Consider the following 15821-nt stretch of genomic DNA (forward strand, 5'->3'; position numbering starts at 1 on the left):
TTAGGTCTGGAGTTCAGAGGAGAAATTGTGGCTGGAGACATAGGATTGAAATTGTTGGGACTTCCCTGGTGGCGCAGTGGTTAGGAATCTGCCTGCCAATGCAGGGGACACGGGTTCAAGCCCTGGTCTGGGAAGATCCCACATGCCGCGGAGCAACTAAGCCCGTGTGCCACAACTACTGAGCCTGCGCTCTAGAGCCCGTGTGCCACAGCTACTGAGCCCGCACGCCTAGAGCCTGTGCTCCGCAACAAGAGAAGCCACTGCAATGAGAAACCTGCACACCGCAACGAAGAGTAGCCCCCGCTCGCTGCAAACAGAGAAAGCACACGTGCAGCAATGAAGACCCAACTCAGCCAAAAATAAATAAGTAAATTTATTTTTAAAAAAAGAAAGAAATTTTTGGCAAATACATGAAAATGGGACAACAATCAACCCGTCTGGAAAAGGTAGGAGGAAGGAGATAGCTAGATGATTTTTAAGGTTTCTCCTGGTAGAAGAACATGTGTAGGATTCCAAGTGTTGAGGTTGGTAGGACCCTAGAGACAAAGAGAAAAAGTTCACGTGGCCTGAAAAACTTGGCAGATGCTCCTTGGAGGCTGTCTGTTATTCTTTCATCTGACTTTCTTTTACTGAGCAGCTACTATGAGCCACATGCTCTGCTGGAGATGGAAGGGTCAGAAGATCCAACCCCTGTCCTCAGGGACTCCACAGCCTGGCAGGCAAAGGACAATACCAAAATAGGAACCCAAGTGCCCTAAGGCAAGCCTGGGAGACCTAGGGATGCGTCCTGAAGGATGTGACATCCAAGACAAGAGCGGACGGTGAGCAGAAGAAAGCTGTGTGGGGAATCCGGGCAGAGGGGATTGTTCATGTGGTTATTTTAAAGATTCTCATTCCTCTTGGATTTTCTACTCTGGACTCTACTCATGTGCCCTGAGAGTCCATTGCAGGTGCTGGGAACCAGACAGTAGTACTTGCATCTCTTAGGCTGTGTTGAATTTGCCTTCCTCTCCTGGTTCCTTCTCCTCAAAACTCTTCCTGCCTCAACTCCTCCCTCCCTGTCGGGGCTTGGATGAGGGTGGGGCAAGAGAGGCACCTAGGGCACAAATTTAGGGAGGCACTCACTCTCAGGGGCACAGCTCCTGGCACTGCACCCTGCTCACACCGGTACTGTTCACACATGTGGCTCCTGCTGTTTACAGTGACCCTTCACCCACCCCTATCCTGCTCCAAGGCTCGGCTATCACCTCCTTCTGGATGGCTGCTGCTCTCCCCAGGCATCCCTGCCTCCTCCCTAGGCCAAGGTGGTCCTCTGTGCTCAAACAGCACGGTGAAGGCTGCACAGCACAATGCTTGCCAGAGCAGGCTTTGGCATCAGGGCCCTGCTGTGCTGTTTATTATCTGTGAACTGCTCTCTGAGCCTGTTTTCACGTGTCAAACGTGGTGCCAACTCCACAGGGAAGTTGTAAAGATTAAATGAGAAAAATGTATGTAAAGTGATCAGCAGTGATTGGTACAGGGTACTGAGTAAGTGGTGGCTATTAGGACTTTGTTTATACTTCTAAAGCACTCATACACTTAAAGATGTAATCTAGTTATTTTCCTGCCTCTGTCTTCACTATATCATAAGTTCCTTGGGGCAGCGAGGAGGAGAGGAAGGAGGAAGAAGACCTTCACGGATGACATTTAACAGGCTTGTCTGCTACACAACTCAAGGAAAGAAATGACAAATCCTCTGGGGAAAGTTCTGGGCAGGAAATCTGGAGCTTTGGGCTCCAGTCACATGGTTCCAGGGATGGCACTGTGCCTGCCAGATTCACATCCACTTTAAAGAAAAGCTCCCCAGACCACAAACACAGTTGGGGCCGTGCTTTAGACTACTTGGCCCCTCCAGCTTCTAGACGTAGCAGATGGGGGCCAGCACAGAGCCAAGGGTTGCCGTCTCATATATTAGCTGGTGACCTTTAACTAATGGCCCAGCACAACAATCCGAGACGGGGCAATTAGAGGCTCTCTTGAACCAAGGAACAGAAAGAATTGTCAGGTGGCAGGGGGAGGTGAGGTAGGGAGGTCAGGGACAAGCGCGCCTGAGCCAATGAAGCCACATGCCAGCGAGCGGAGATAAGGAGCTCCGGGAGTGAACAGCAGCCTGGCACGGGGGAGGGAGGAGGGAGGGAGGGAGGGAGGAGGAGGAGGAAGGAGGGAGGGAGGGAGGGAGGGAGGAAGGAGGAGGAGGAGGGAGGAGGAGGAGGAGGGAGGGAGGAGGAGGGAGGGAGAAGGAGGTGGGAGGGAGAAGGAGGAGGGAGGAGGCGTGCAGTGCAGAGACGGGGAGGCTGTGAGCAGAGGGAGCATGGACAGAGCAGCGAGTCCCAGAGCTGCCTCGTTCCTGCTGGTGTTTCAATGTCAGTCCTTACATGGGAGTTGGAGGAGTTGGTTTCTGTTCCTTGCAGCCCCATGAGCCTGACTACTTGTTATCTTGGCAAGTCTTTGCCCCTCACTGGGCCTCGGTTGGACTAGACCATCTCTAAGGTCCTCCCCAGATCAATGTTCTCTTTGAACACGACATAGGATGGTTTTTAGACTGTGGGCAGCTGAGTTCAGTATTAGTTACAGCATGCCCATGACATCCTGGGTCCCCAGATAGCTTGGTGGCTGGTTAAAGAGCCTGGAGGAGGATCCAGCACACACTGGCTTTGAACCTCAACCTCCCTCTTCCATTGCATCCTTTGTTGGATCACAGAGGAACTGAGGAACCAGGCCTGGTGTTTCTCCAGCATATTTTGGCTGTTGAATGCCCTACCTGCCCCCTGAACACTTTCCTGGACCCATGTCAGCATGTCAGAGGATTCCAGTGCCAGGTCTGTTCCAAAGAAAGTGCCACTCCAGGAAGAATTTGAACAAGAAAGTTTCCTTTTTTGGTGTTAAGATTTCTTGCCTTCCAGCTATTTGGCTCTCAGCCTGTGCCCTGCCTTCATCCCTCTAAGCTAACAACTATGTTGATAATAACACTTTCTTGCTTTTGTATGGGGCTTTGTACTTTTCAGGACATTTTCATGCTTGCTGTCTTATTTGATACTCAGAGAAACCCAGGGAGGATGGGCAAGAAGGAGGGGTAGACGGTAACACCTATCATTTTTCCCATCCCCTCCATCCCCTTAAAACGATTTATTTTATTTTATTTTATTTATTTATTTATTTTTGCGGTACGTGGGCCTCTCACCGCTGTGGCCTCTCCCGTTGCGGAGCACAGGCTCCGGACGCGCAGGCCCAGCAGCCATGGCTCACGGGCCCAGCCGCTCCGCGGCATGTGGGATCCTCCCGGACCGGGGCACGAACCCATGTCCCCTGCGTCGGCAGGCGGACTCCCAACCACTGCGCCACCAGGGAAGCCCAAAACGATTTATTTTAAAAGAATTTAGAAAAATTATCCCTCTGCTCTTTTTCAAACAGATGGAAATGTTGAGATTGAGCTTGATTAAGTGATCTGCCCAAGATCACAGAGCAAGTTAATGGCTGACTGGATCTAGGTTTCCAATCATGGATCATACTTAAGTGGGACTCACTTAATACCATGGTGCAAGGCGCTCCTGGCCGTGGCAAGGGGCCTCTGAGAAAAGCGGTGTTTTTGGCATGGCTGCCCCTTTGAGGCCTCCAGGAGTTATCCACAATCTTACCTCTCCAGGCCCTCAAGAGACTTGACTACCCCCCAGTGGCCTGGGTAGCAACAGGAGCTCACAGAAGTGAGCCAGGTTAGACATAAGGATTCAGTAACAGTTCCTCTGGTATCAGCCAGAATAAATGTCATTAAAAGAGTCAGTTTTCTTGTTTTGATTGCAGAGCACTTGGGGGGAGGTAAGATAGGAAACGTTGGGAACCACAGGTCTATCCCTCCATCAGCTCCTCTGAAAAAGAGGATGCAGAGGTCATAGTCCCTGCCCCTCCTCCCTCCCTAAACTCTACTCTGCAGCAAGGGCACCCTATCCCGGCTTGTCCATTTTGGGCCCCCTTGCCAACTGTGCTCCTTGCTGTATTCCCACCCCATCATTCCACAGCCTATCCCTTTCAGTCACATCGTGGAGTCAAGTTATCTTGGGAGGCAGGCAGTTAAGTTCGCCATCACACAGTTCTAATAGTTAGGGAAAGATGAGGAAGCAAAAGGAGTAGGAGGCTTTCTCTGTGCTTTCTCCAGGGTCTCCCTTGCTCCTGTCCCAATGCCCCAGCAGAGAGCTTAATGTTCTGCTCTGTGGCATCATCCAGCTCAACACCTGCAAACAGCACACCTGGGAAATTAATCATGGCAGTCAGCTAATGGCCAGGGCAGTACCATGTCAGTCAGGGTGAAGACAAGAAAACAAGAAAACACGCTTGGAATTTCAAACAGAGGTAATTTATTTCAGAGAACTGGGCTTGAGGAAGCAAAAGGGTAAGGTGAGGAAGACTAGAGATTAGTAGCTGCAGGAAGCTTCTACCACCCCTAGACCTGGAGGATCAAATGGAAGGGTGTTTACTAGATCCAGAAGTGCACTTGCTGTTGATGCTACTGGAATATTGCTTTTGAAATAATGCTGCTGGCAGAACTGCCAGAGGTCACTGGAGCCTAGAGCTATCCCTCCAGGACCACTGACACTTTTGGAAACACTGAAGGTCTGAGCCCATAACCACCAGCTGCTGCCAGAGTCTCTAGCGGATGCAGAGAGAAAATGGCTTTGCCTCTCCTCCAGCCATCCCATCTCCAGCCAAACAACTTCCCACCTGTACTTCCCATTGGCTGAATCTGACAGGAAGCCAGCTAGCAAGGGGAGTCTGGGAAGTGTACTTTTCAGGGCCTTTCAGGGCCTGGCACTCTTCAGTACAAAGCAGAGCATGGAAAGGCTAGATTAGAGCTCAGAGCAAACAGGCAAATGACCAGCACAAATGTTATTGAAACTTACAACTAATTTTGGCACCTCAAAGGCCATGTGTATTGGACATTAGTTGATTACCTCATTTTTCCATTTCCCCCTTTGCAACAGCCCCTGATTTCCTTTCTAGGATCCATGTGTTTCCAGGAAGCTGACTCTATCAGGGAAGAGGATGGGTGAGCTGGTCAATCTCACTGGCCAGAATGATTGGTTCAGGGTGGTGGTATGAACTCAGCCTGTCCAATCATAGTGAATCTCAGGATTTTCTTCTCAGGAGGAAAGAGTAGCCCGAAGACTAGGAGACTAATGTTTAGGCACATATGGAATGCACATGCTGTAGCCACTGCTTAGGAAGCTCTGGCATACTTCATCAGGCTCATGTCCCTTAGGGTGCCTACTATTGGTCACAAAGCAAGGCCAATTTACAAACATCATAGAAGAGAAAGAAAGTTCTAGGAATCAGCCACTCTTCTCATGGTCTCATCCTGAAACAGTGGCTTTAAAATATGTTTTACTGTACCCTCAATAAGAAATAAACTTTACAGTATACATGTAGCTGGATATATAACTGAAACAGAAGTTTCACAGTAGTTTTCACAGTATTTACCCTTGCTATGTGTAATTAGTTCAAATTTTCAATTCTATTCCATTTTTTAAAATAAAGCTGGTTGCAAACTTCTAAGTAATTTCATGGTCTACTAATAAACTAGGACCTGCAATTTGAAAAACACTGTCCTAGACCATGCCATCATCAATTGCTGCAAAATTTAACTTTTGATTTTAAGCTTCTTAACCTTTATGAACTTTCCTGCTTCTGTATCCATATTCTCTGTCTTCTTTTGCTCTGAAGAAAAGTCTCAGGGTCCCAGCTCCTATCAAAGGTCAAACTCTAACCAATCTGTGCCAAGGACCCCAAAAACTTACCTCTGCAGATCTTTTCTCTCTTTTGCATTGTCAATTTCTGCCTGTCTACTGGAATACCTAGTTTACAAAACTGCTCTAGAGTTTTCCTTCTTAAAACTAAAACAAACCAACAAATAAAAAGCTCCCCTTGACCCCATTTCAACCCTATTTCCTTAAGTCGAAGGAGAGTATATATGGTTGAATGGGACAGGAAACAGAACGGTGGCCTAGAGATGAACTCAGTAGAAGGGGTGAGGACCTTTCCAAGAAGGCAAGAAGTGGGCATTCAAGGGAGAAGAAGGCATCATGATTTGTGTAAATGTATAGAAATCAGAAGTGAATTTCGACCCCAGAATTGCCTTCCTTAAACTCCTCTTTTGGCAATCCTCCTGCCTCCCAAATCTTTGCTGCTGGAGCCTAGACTCTGGAATCATGGAAGCTCAGGTTCAACTCCAGCCCTGAGGTTTCTGAACTGGCTAACTCTGGATAAATTACATCTCTTCTTTAAGTTTCCTCATCTGTAAAATCAGTCTAATAAAATCTATCTCGTTGAGTGGGCTAAGGATTAAATGAGAACATAGGTTAGCTCTTATTATTATCAAGGCTTTCCCCAATCATTATGCAAAAGCTTTCTCCCCCACTAATAATCATTACCCTTGTGACCACTCGTTGAGCAATCCCTCTGTGCCAGGCAATATGCTGGGGAGGGGTTTAAACAGGGTTTCCAAGCCAAGGATACCCTGGCACCTTCTCACTGCAGAGTTTTCTCCTTCTGATAACTTAACATTTTTAGAGTGTCTACCATGCACCAGGGAGTGGACTGGCTTACTTTCATTCATTCATTCTACAGGTGTTAATTTAACACCTACTATGGTGTCTGGAACTTACTACATGATGGGGATACCAAGAAGAACATGGCCCTGAACCCTGAAGGGCTCACAATCTAGTTACACAGTAAGTGCTATGTAATGAGGGTATTTTATGAGGTGTTCTTTTCTTCTAGCTTCCTGGTCTAGGCAACCCCATCTTTGGCTCCAGACCCCATGGCTGACTGTTTATGACTCTGTTTTTCTGGCTTGACCTTGGAGCCCTACCTTCAGGACATGCCTCTGGGTTTTTAGCTCCCCATGTGGCCATCAGGAATAAGAGAAAATTTTTGTGTTCCCTGTCTCTCCGTGCCTGGGATCCCCCTCCAGAGGAAAGATACTTAACAGATGTCCAAAAGACAGGTAAATTGCTGGTCTGGCTCTTACCCCAACACACTTTGAACACTTCTCTGTCTTAATTCACTCAGTCTCCTAATTGCTAAATCCAACTGACTTTTTGTCCCTTTGCAGAATCTTTTGCCCCTTTCTCTCTTTTTGGTATCCTATGTTGTTTACTGTTCTTTACGTCTTTTAACTCTACAGCTCAGAGGGGTCAAGTAATCTGTTCAATTTATAAGAAGTAGAGTTGAGACTTGAACCTAGGTCGGGCTGACTCCAAAGCAGATGCAATAGCCAATATTCCATGCTGTCTTCCCAAGCAGATCAACAGTGTGGTTGTACTGTCCAATATGTAGTCATTAACTACATATAGTTATTCAATTTTAAATTAAAATAAAATGAGGAAGAAACTTCAGTTGCTCAGTTGTATTAGCTGTCTTCAAGTGCTAAATAACCACATGTGGCTGGTGATTACTATATTTAACAGCACAGATATAAAACATCTCCATGATTGCAGAAAGTTCTGTTGGATAGCATTGGTTTAGATAGTGTTCTCTCCTCAGACCCCTTCTCTTTACCCTTTCCCCCCTTATTTATTCTCAGAGAGTGGGCAGCCATTGGTTGGTCTGCCCAACTCTCTGCTCCCACTTTTCTACCCCTATACGCTACCACACCTTCATTCACAGGCTTACAGTGGCTACAGCCATGTGTATACATGATCCTGTACCTCATAATGATGTTGATTGGTTCAGGGGCAAACTTCTGGCTAAAGTTAGTCCAAGGAACAGCTCTCTCTCCCAGGAATTTGAAATTGAGCCCAAAAATCTAGTCACCTGACTGATCTCTTTAATGTAGGCGACCTGGGATCTAGGGATGACCACATTTTCTTTGATTTGGATTGGGAAAACTGGTCTTTAGGGAGGTAAAGAAATGACAAAAACAGTTACACATATTGGAGAGGGCTGGATCTTAGAGCCCAAAGGATGTCTGGGCTCTGTGTCCTTCTCTTTCTCTGAGCCCTGCCTTCCTCTGTGATGCCTTCATGCTCAGGCAGGCTCTGTCCATAAAGCAGAAATGATAGCCACCCACAGATCTTTATGGCTCAAGACCTACAGAAGAAAAGTCCTGTCTCCCCTATATTTCACATCTTTAGGAAGGCCTTGCTTAGCTTACTTTGGGTCATGTGACCATCTGTTCAGAAACTGTGATCTGTCTAAGCAAGGGTTCCTAGAAAACAAAGGCTGAAGAAGGGGTTAAGTGCTAAAGCTTTATATGGGATGCACAATCCTAGGGCAGTGAGGATAAGGGGATGGGGAAGCAGGAAAAGATGGCAAGCAATGCAAGGAAATGTTTGCTGCTATTTCTTCACGATGAGCTGTGAAGAGACACATCTAGTCTCTGGATAGGTCTACCCACTTGACCATGCAGAATGCCTATAGACAGGTTGTATAGAGAAACTATACCTTGAAACAGTCCATCAGAGGAAGGAAGGGAGAGTGGATTGTTCCCCCATTAATCATAGTTGGCCCCATGGGCAGTTAAATCTCCTGTACTTCTAGGTTGCTTCATTGACCCCTTCAGCAGCTGCTTAGGAAGCCAGATCTCATGCTCTGTGAGGTGGTGCGTCCTCAGGGTCTGGAAATTGCAGGAGAAGCCAGAGAATCCATGTTTGCAACTAGTTGGCCTCAGGAAGTGGAACTGTGAGGCCTCACTCAGAGTTGGTCAGCCACGTCTGTGGTTGAGGTGGAACAAGCAGCTGATGGTCTGGGAGCCAAATGATGCAGAGAGACTCTGAGGAGGCACTGGGCCAAGATGTGGGGATCATTATGATTGGTCAGACTGGGTCATAGGCTTACCCCTACGGCTGATGGGGTGGAGGGGAGGTACTACGATCTCATCCTCCCTCCCCTCATGTCAGTTCAGATCCTCAGAAAACAGATACCTAGACAGGGTTAAATGCAAGAAATTTATCATGGAAAACACCCGTGAGGGAAAATGGGTGCAAGACCTAAAAGAGACCGGGAGAGGACCATCTGACAGTGAGACAGGTCTGACCCTAAGTGAAGAAGAAAGAAGGCAAGAGTCCTAGGTGGAAGCACCTTAGACTGCCGTGCAGCTCCAAGGAAAGGCTGTGAGGTCACTGAGGAGTCCTTGAGCCAAAGCTGTCCATCAGAAGAGTGTCACTTACCCCAGGAAGAAGCCTGTCCAAAAATCCCTGCTGTGCTCAGTCATCGGCCAGGAGTAGCTTGTGGGAAGTGAGGCCTGGGGGTGAAGGGCAACGGATTTCAGAGCTCAGCAGCTGGGCTGCAAGTAGAGTGCCATTACCATTGGAAAGGGCAAGGGTGTTGAGCAGGCAAGACAACAAGTGTCCATCCTAGACCTTACAATGTCCCGCTCGCCACGCTCTGGAGAAGTCCAGAAGTCTTCATCTGGAGACTACCATTCTCCCATGTGGGAAACCTGGGGGTCATACTACACACCTTCATTTCTCTTGATCCCCACCCCTACAGCAGCTGATCAACAGTCCAGTCCTTCCAATCCTACGTTAGCAATATCACCGCTGCATTTGTATTTTCTTCCCTCCATTCTCACTGCCACATATGTGCTCAGGCTCTTGTTACATCTTGTCTGATATGTCGTGGAAGTCTCTAACTGGTCATTCTGCAACCCTATTCCATCCTGTTATCTCTGTCAGATAGTCTTTAAACACAGTTTTGACCATGTCACTCCCCTCTGTAAAAACTTCTATCACTGGGAATGTACAACAGTACAGCTGCTGTGGAAAACAGTACAGTGGCTCCTCAAAAATTAAACATAGAATTACCATATGATCCAGCAATTTCACTCTGGGGTATGTATCCCAAAGAATTGAAAGCAGGAACTCAAACAGATATTTGTACACCAATGTTCATAGCAGCATTATGCACAATAGTCAAAAGATGGAAACAACCCAAATGTCCATTGATGGATGAATGTGTAAGCAAACTGTGCTATGTACGCACAATGGAATACTATATTCAGCCATAAATACAAATGAAAGTTTGGTACGTGCTATGACATGGATGAACCTTGAACACATTATGCTAAGTGAAATATGCCAGATACAAAAGGACAAATATTGTATAATTCCATTTATATGATATACTTAGAATAGTCAAATTCAAAGGGAGAAAGTAGAACAGTGGTTCCTAGGAGCTGGGGGAGGGGAGGATGGGGAGTTATTGTTTAATGGGCACAGCGTTTCAGTATCAGATGATGAAAATATTCTAGAGACAAATAGGGTGATGGTTGCACAACGATGTCAAAGTACTTAATGCCTATGAACTGTACTCTTAAAAGTGATTAAAATGGTAAAACAAAATAAAAACAAAAAGAACTTCCACCACTAACTCTCCTAACCGAAAATAAAACCCAAGAGCCTTAATTTGACCACAATGTATTTTTCCAGATGATTCTTCTTCCTTATCCTCTTATTCTATATTTCCTCCATCAATCCCCTGCTTCCTATATTTGCACTAGTGGCCACCTACACATGGCATGCTCTTCCCCTAATTCTACTCATTTTTTAAATGTCACATCCTCACAAATCTTTCCTGAACTCTTCCCACTATTTCATAGTAAATGGAAGAAATCTCTCCCTTTTTGAACTCCCACAGCATGTGAAATATATCTTTCTTTAGCACTTACCGCTCTTCTTTGAGATCAAAGAAGGCACACAGTGAAATAGAGGGGTGTAGCTTAAGGTAGTCCAGCTGGCTGTCTAGACAGGTCCCTGTACAGTTCTAAAACTTTAAGGAATTTACCATCATCCCAGAACTGGTCCTCAGCCTTGCAAACTCAGAAGCCTGATTTTAATAGTAAGCACAGAATGGAACCATCTCCCAGGGGGGCTCTTGTATTCTCTAAGTTCACAAAAACTGATAGTTACATAAACCAGAATCCAATAGATTAATTTACAATGAAAAATGCAATTATCAAAAGAACTTGGGGGGCTTCCCTGGTGGCGCAGTGGTAGACAGTCCGCCTGCCGACGCGGGGGACGCAGGTTTGTGCCCCGGTCCGGGAAGATCCCACATGCCCCAGAGCGGCTGGGTCCGTGAGCCATGGCCGCTGAGCCTGCACGTCCGGAGCCTGTGCTCCGCAACGGGAGAGGCCACAACAGTGAGAGGCCCGCGTACCGCAAAAAACCCCCCAAAAAACCCAACTTGGATCCTCTAGGTGACAGATTGCTAAATTCTGTCCCTACAGGCAATACATTTGCTGGGTGAGCATAGAATCACACCAGGAAAACACATTGATCTTAAGAAGCATTTCTTAGCTGAGGCAGCCTGAGATATTCTCACCCACTATAGGGATGACATGGACAAGGAAATGTTAATGCCCAGGTCAGCCTGACTGAGACAGGGCTCAGAGGGACAATGCTAATGCCTGCCTCTGTGATTGCGTTGTTTTGAGTTGTCATGGCTGATTAAGCCCTTTGGTTCACAGAATCTCTCCAGATCAGACACAGAATGATTGGTTGACAATCATTAGGCTTCTGTTTATTAAATTACAATCACATCTGCCTTGAGATTCCTTTCACATGAACTGGATCAGAGTCTGGTTTATTTTTTGATCATGCTTGTAGCTAAGCTCTTGGCTTACCCCTACAGATAGCTAATTTCAGAACTGTATTTGCCAGTTTAGGCCAGCTAAGTTATGCTGCAGTAACAAACAACTAAAACAATCTTGGTGGCTTATAGCAAAGGTTTATTTCTTACTCACATTCCATGTCTTGTGCGTCAGCTGTGGCTCTGCACATCTTCATTCTGGGACCAAAGCTAGAAAGGCAGCTCTATTTGGAACATGATCCTCTCAGGGCTGAGGAAAAATATGGTGGAATCATGAGATGGCCCATACATTTCTGCTCAGAACTGGATCAAGCTATTTCTACTCACATTTCACTGACCAAAACAAAGCCTAGCTTGATGGCATTAGGGTGAGAAGTATAACCTCCTAGGGACAGGCCAGATGGGGAGGGTTTTAGAAAAGGAAGGGCAGAGAATATTGATAACCACAGTCTACAGCAAGGACTAATATTCAGCCTGTATGTACTAGTGTGACTGATACCAGTTATAATACCGACTATTAAAATACTGAAATACTTTGGTACTAGCTGGTAAACAGCTGCTGTTCCAACTCTCCTGACAACTCCCCTCCCGGGGACCTACTATTTAAAAACTAGCAACTGAAGGGTTAACACCTAGCACAGAGGGATATCTCTTGGACCCTTCCTGGAATTCACATCTGGTAGATCAGTGCTTGAGCAGTACCAGTTGTTAAATATGTTTACTATCACCATTAGCTAATTTCTTCTACTATGTAAATTTTTATTAGTTTAATTCTGAGGGCAACCTGATTTCCACGCTCCTGGAGGGAAACTGACTGCAGCCCCTATATACTGTCAATACTTAATTATAATAATAACTAATAATACTAATTTGTGCTACTTCCTGCACATTTTTCTTCTCTTTCACATAGTATATGCAATAATTGCTCAATAAATATTTGTAGAAAGACTTATCTAGCTTTTTCCCATTAGCTAAGCTTATCTATCTCAACATACTATTTCTTGAGTCTGTTTTTAATTTTTTACGCCATTTCTCAGGTCTGAAAAATCATTATCACTAACTTCTTTATAACACTTTTGCAATTTACAAAGCACTCTCCCTTATACTATTTCATTCAATCTCCCCAACACTCCGAGGAGGTAGGAATTAGATCATTTTACAGATGAAGAAATCGAGACTCAGTGAAGTCAGGTGTCTTATAACTAGTTAGGTTTTGTTCATTCATTCATCAAATATTCATTGAATGCCTGAAGTGAGATTTATTAAAGTTGGAGTTGAAAACAATTTTCCTGAGTTCAAGTCAAGGGTTTATTCCACTATTCTCAACTACTTTATCACCAGGGTCATAAACTCAAAGGAAGGAAATAATAATAGTGTATTGATTTTATTGTTGAGGACCCCTGCAACCCAAGTCTCAGAAAGGCTGCAAGGTCATTTGTAAAATTCAAGGTAACCACCAGCAGGAGCAGTCTCACTTCTCTTTGTGCCTGCAAACTAATGCAAACTGTCTCACTGTAGATAATTCTACTCAATACATATCTGATGCATTTATCTACAGGTTTGGGGGCTATTTAAACTGAGTTTTAACACTTACTAGCTGCGGAGCCTTGATCAATTTAACCTTTTTTGCGCTTCAGTTTTATCACCAGTGAAATAAAAATAACGCTGATGCCTTCGATCAAGTAGTTGTGGAGATTAAAGCAGTAAAGTATGAAAAAGATATAATATTCATTGCAGTTTAGTTTCCAATTGTTTTTGAAAAAGTTTTAAACTCTGCATTCAAGTGAGAAAAGCAATGTCCATATCGACGTAAGGTAACAAGTGACCACTATTGGGAAGTGCTGCTCTTTATTTTGGAGTATATCATTTTACAGTTTTGGTGTTATATCCCTTCTTTTACGGTACTGGTAGCTATCATTAAAGGCGCACTTAATTTGGAATTCCCATGTCGCCCTCCAGCCCCCAGCTCTCCTTCCTCCCAAATTAAAAAAACAACTCACAAAAACTTTATTTCCCTAAAATTCAAAAGCGTGCGCACCACGGCAGAGATCACAAACATAGAACGCTCTACGCAAGTCACTACTAAACGCCTCCGGATCCCCCAAAGGGGGCGGGGTCAGAAGGTTCTCGCCTCTTATTCCGCCTCACCAAGTCATCGCCCCTTCTCAATTCTCGCGAGACTTCAGGCAACTAAGCTTCTGCGCATTAAAGACACTGGGAGTCGAAGCGCCGAGGGGAGGGGGGGGAGGGGAGGGGAGGGGGAGGGGGAGGGGGGGAAACGGTGCAAACGGCGTGGCCGCCATCTTGTTTGTACCCCCGCTTCGCGCGCGCTCCGTTCTCCCTGACGCACGCTTCCCCCTCCCCTCCGCCGTGCCCAGGTCTCTGCATTGCCCGACTCCGCAGGAGCGTGGGGGCGGCTCCTGCTCTTCCTTGGACTTCTAAGCAGAGGCGTGTGAGTGTGCGGGAGCATCCGCGGGAGGAAGGGGGAGAGGTGAGCGGCGGCGGCGGGGGGAGGGGCGGCGCTTCCCGCCTTCGGCGGAGACCTCACTTCCCTCGCGCGGCTGCTGCTGTAGTTCGGTGCGGCCTGCCCGCCGCCATGTTGTGTTCTCGCCGTGCCCGCCGCTGTCGCCGCCGCTGCGCTCGTGGGGTCCGTACGCCTTGTCGGCCCGGCCCGCGGGCTTTCTCCCATTGGCGGAAGGCGACGGCGGGGGGGCTCGCTCGTGATTGGTCGGTGGCGGGGAGGCCGAGGACCTGGCACGTTATTGGTCGCGCTGGCTCTGGCCTAGGGGGTGATGAGGGAATCGGAGGCTGCCGGGATGCGCGCGTCTGGGGCTCTCTGGCTGCAGGGTGATGACCCCCTACGGCGCAGGCGTGGGGTGGAGGTTGGGGGCGAGCCTAGAGGCCTTAAAGGGGAAGAGTGGGAGATGGTCTGGCCAGTACTTCGCGGGTAGCCTGTGCATGGCCGGGAGTGGGAGGCACTCCAAATTCCAGAGTTACCCTCCATGGAACGTGCATGGCCCGTGATAGGGGCGTGCAAGCGCCAAGGGTGCCAGGTTTGGAAACACTGAAACCCGAGTTACAGGTTGAGAGGATCTTCGAGATCCAGGTGTGCTAGACTTGGAGTGTAACACAGGGAATGACCCTGATGTCCACGGATGCCAGGTCTGAGGGCATGGTATAGGAGGAGAGGGCATCAGGGCCCTAGAGACATACCCGACGAACAATAGGATCAGATCAGGAATTTTGCTAGGGAGTCCCAGTTTTGAAACACTGAGGTTTTGGTGGAGCCCTGGAGTCCGTAGTTACCAGACCTGGACAGTGGTGTGAGGAGCAAATAAACAGACCCAGACTGAGAGAGGGTTTCTACTGGATGGGTGTACATGGTCTTAATAACTGAATGCCGAGCCTAGGAGGCACAGCATTAAGTAGTGACAGATCTATAGTAGTGAAAAAGTAGAAGCATTTTTGGAATTTTAGGATTTGGGGGTTATATTAAGAGAGTAGTTATAGATTATCGGGTCTCAGGACCATGCTGCTAGTTTTGAGATGTTCTACATGAAGTTTTACTGTTCTAGGAAAGATACAGTTCAGGGCTGAGTTTCCAAGTTTCCAAAGCTGCTCTTTTTAGCAAATATCAGATACTTGGCAATTATTTGTTTGAAAGGATATTGTTAGGTTCCTCTTTAGTGGAAGAGCGCTTGACAGAGATCCTGGATCTTGGCTCATTTATTTCCTTCTATATATGACTAAAAAATACACCCACCTTCATACACACTATTTTTTTTTTTTTTAAATAAGCAGCCGGGAACGAAAATAAGCTCGTGCATAGCTTCTTCTTGTCTAAAGTTAGAGGACTTGTCAACTCTCTGTGGTTCATATTTCAAAAAGCTTTTGTTCTAATTGAGAGTTGTTAGAGTCAGCTTATTGGGGGTACCTTACTTTTCCATTGAATTGTGGTAACTTGGATTGTTCTATGTTTGCTCCTCCCAAGGTTTGGGGATCATGGAAACACATTTGTTAAACCTCTGTTTTCCTAATTTGTTTTTCCTTGTCTGTCTTAGGTGGTTCTTTCAGCTTTAGATAGATGTTACACTTCAGTTTTCATACCATTTTCAAGAAACTCCTGTGATTTTCACATGTCTCAGTTTTATGTGAATGCAACTGAATTTTCAAGAGAAAAGGGGAAAGTGGTAGAGGAAGGG

At 46.5% G+C, this 15821-nt stretch overlaps 1 protein-coding gene and 1 long non-coding RNA gene across 7 annotated transcripts in view; one reads left to right on the forward strand and one right to left on the reverse strand.

Annotated features, from left to right (window-relative positions):
• Positions 1 to 406: 406 nt before the first annotated feature.
• On the reverse strand, positions 407 to 13671 carry LOC309801171. 4 transcript variants are annotated; one of them, XR_014293536.1, is made up of 6 exons: positions 11774 to 13671; positions 9198 to 9271; positions 8866 to 8951; positions 8473 to 8644; positions 3675 to 3902; positions 407 to 536 (listed from the first exon to the last, which is right to left on the reverse strand). It is a non-coding gene; the product is annotated as an uncharacterized lncRNA (long non-coding RNA). The 4 variants fall into 4 exon arrangements; XR_014293535.1 differs by lacking the exon at positions 8866 to 8951; XR_014293537.1 differs by having other exon boundaries at positions 8473 to 8951.
• A 264-nt stretch (positions 13672 to 13935) lies between these two features.
• Positions 13936 to 15821, forward strand: part of NFYC (nuclear transcription factor Y subunit gamma) — a 64071-nt gene continuing 62185 nt past the window's right edge. Inside the window, exon 1 of one of the 3 annotated variants that reach the window (XM_082615658.1) lies at positions 13936 to 14071. The gene's annotated coding sequence lies outside the window, so the exon portion shown is untranslated. Of the gene's footprint in view, positions 14111 to 14652; positions 14673 to 15821 lie in introns of those variants that run through there. The other 2 variants (XM_082615657.1, XM_082615656.1) reach the window with 2 other exon arrangements.

Source organism: Mesoplodon mirus, assembly GCF_964341445.2.
Source record: "Mesoplodon mirus genome assembly, chromosome: 3".
Lineage (NCBI taxonomy): Eukaryota > Metazoa > Chordata > Mammalia > Artiodactyla > Ziphiidae > Mesoplodon > Mesoplodon mirus.